Below are 3,201 nucleotides of genomic sequence, written 5' to 3'. Positions count from 1 at the left end.
ACGAAACGGACCTCCTACGGTCGAAACGAGGGTCCTGTTCATCGGGAGGGGTGTGGCGTACCGCAAAACGGGACTCCACGGGATACTTTCATCTCCACTGTCGACCTCCTCCAGCCTCGACGGGCTCCTGTTCATCCAGCCTCCACCGCGCGCTACTCCACCGGCTACTGTTCAACCACCCCTCCACGGGCACCCCTCCACCGTCTACTGTTCATCCAGCCCTCCACACCACGGGGTCCTGTTCAACCACCCCTCCACGGGCACCCCTCCACCGTCTATTGTTCATCCAGCCCTCCACACCACGGGGTCCTGTTCATCCAGAGGCAATGCCACCGCTCACTGTTCATCCACCCCCCCCACAACGGTCACTGTTCATCCAATCGATCGGCTTCAGTTAGCAGCAGTAGCGAAGGAATCGCTCGATCGGGTTCAGTTAACAGCCATCGATCGATCGCTCGGGTTCAGTAACGCGTAGCCTGCAGTGCAATCGCTCGGGTTCAGTTAGAGCCCAACACCTCGCTCGGGTTCAGTTGAGCCAACGCCTCGCACACACGTGTGTACGTGTATGAGAGAAACGCGCATCGCTCGGCCCCTGACCTCCCACCGTAACCGGGAACTCCCTGAAATTTTCCTCGCCCTCGCTTCTACCACGGTTTTTTCCGTCATGGACGACCCAAAGAATGTCATGCAGCTGCGTCTCCGGCCCGCCCAGGACGAAAAGCCCATTTTCTGTCATGATTTTTTGTCATAGAAGTAGGAGCCACCACATCTATGATGATACCGGGTTTTGTCACAATTATCGTCATAGAAGTGTCATATGTATGACAGAAATTTTTTCGTTCGGCCCAAAATGTCACGGATGTGTCTTTTTTTACTAGTGTTCATCCAACAATACCGCCGAATCAAAGTAAGACATGCTGGTAAGCAGTATGACTATTATCGCGCACAACTCATTGTGTTCTACTCGTGCATATAACATCTACGCATAGACCTGGCTCGGATGCCACTATTGGGGAACGCAGTATTTCAAAAAAATTACCTACGATCATGCAAGATCTATCTAGGAGATGCAAAGCAACGAGCGGGGAGAGTGTGTCCACATACCCTCGTAGACCGAAAGCGGAAGCGTTTAATAACGCGGTCGATGTAGTCGAACGTCTTCGTGATCCAACCGATCCAAGCACCGAACGTATGACACCTCCGCGTTCAGCACACGTTCAGCTCGATGACGTCCCTCGAACTCTTGATCCAGTTGAGGCCAAGGGAGAGTTCCGTCAGCACGACGGTGTGGCGATGGTGATGATGAAGTTACCCACGCATGGCTTCGCCTAAGCACTACGACAATGTGACCGAAGTGTGTAACTGTGGAGGGGCACCGCACACGGTTAAGAGAAACTTGTGTGTACTAGGGTGCCCCCTGCCCCGTATATAAAGGAGGGAGGAGGAGGCCGGCCAGCCCTAGAGGCGCGCCCAAGGAGAGGGAGTCCTACTAGGATTACTGTAGGATCGAAAGTATGTCTAGGGGGGGGGTGATTAGACTACTTGACCAAATAAAAATCTAGCCTTTTCCCAATTTTAAGTCTTGGCATATTTTAGCAACTTAGCACTTGTCAAGTAAACAACCTAAACATGCAAGTCTAAGAGTATAGCAGCGGAATGTAAAACATTGCACATGAAGGTAAAGGGAGGAGTTTGGAGGGAGCAAATGCAATGTAAACACGGAGATTTTTGGCGTGGTTTCGATAGGTGGTGCTATCGTACATCCACGTTGATGGAGACTTCAACCCACGAAGGGTAACGGTTGTGCGAGTCCACGGAGGGCTCCACCCATGAAGGGTCCACCAAGAAGCAACCTTGTCTATCCCACCATGGCCATTGCCCACAAAGGACTTGCCTCACTAGGGTAGATCTTCATGAAGTAGGCGATCTCCTTGCCCGTACAAACTCCTTGGTTCAACTCCACAATCTTGACGGAGGCTGCCAAGTGACACCTAACCAATCTAGGAGACACCACTCTCCAAAAGGTAATAGATGGTGTGTTGATGATGAACTCCTTGCTCTTTTGCTTCAAATGATAGTCTCCCCAACACTCAACTCTCTCTCACAGATTTGGATTTGGTGGAAAGATGATTTGAGTGGAAAGCAACTTGGAGAAAGCTAGAGATCAAGATTCATATGGTTGGAATGGAATATCTTGACCTCAACACATGAGTAGGTGGTTCTCTCTCAGAAAATGTATGATGGAAGTGTAGGCATGTTATGATGGCTCTCTCCCGAATGAAGAGTGGGTGGAGGGGCATTTATAGCCTCCATACGAAATCTAACCGTTACACACAAATGACCAAACTCGGTGGGACCGAATCAGAAAACTCGGTCGGGCCGATTTAGTTCATAATGTGACCGTTAGGCATTTTCGGTGGGACCGACATGTCAACTTGGTGAGACTGATTTCATTAGGGTTAGGGCATAACGTAATCTCGATGAGACCGATTACACAAACTCGGTGAGACCGATTTTGGTAATAAGCTAACCAGAGAGTTAGTCAGGCAAACTCGGTGGGACCGATTCGCTCATCTCGGTGAGACCAAAATGTTACGAAGGGGAAACAGAGAGTTTGCATTGCAAACTTGGTGGGACCGATCGCTCATTTCAATTGGACCGAAATGTTACGAAGGGAAACAGAGAGTTTACAATCCCATCTCGGTGAGACCAAGATCCCTATCGGTGAGACCGAAATGACTTGGGTTTTCTGGCAGTGGCTATGTCAACTGAACTCGGTGGCGCCGGATAGAAAGTTTCGTTGGGGCCGAGTTTGACTTTTGGTTTGGGACAAATGTGGATATGAGAAAGTGGTTGAGGGTTTTTGGAGCATATCACTAAGCATTTCGAGCAAATAATCCATTAAGCAACACCTCATCCCCTATTAATAGTATTGGCTTTTCCTATGGACTCAATGTGATCTTGGATCACTAAAAGTAAAATGTAGAGTCTTGAGCTTTAGAGCTTGAGCCAATGTTTTGTCCTTAGCATTTTGAGGGGTCCACATTTCGAATCCATGCCCTGCCAATCATTGAGCTTTCCTGAAATATTTATCTATAAATAGTATTAACTCAATGAGCTATATGTTGTTAGGAATTACCAAAACCACCCACGGATGGTTGCACTTTCAATCTTCCCCTTTTTGGTAATTGATGATAACAT

This window comes from Triticum aestivum, chromosome 5D (assembly GCF_018294505.1).
Source record: "Triticum aestivum cultivar Chinese Spring chromosome 5D, IWGSC CS RefSeq v2.1, whole genome shotgun sequence".
NCBI classification, from domain to species: Eukaryota; Viridiplantae; Streptophyta; class Magnoliopsida; order Poales; family Poaceae; genus Triticum; species Triticum aestivum.
This window is presented reverse-complemented; position numbering follows the sequence as displayed.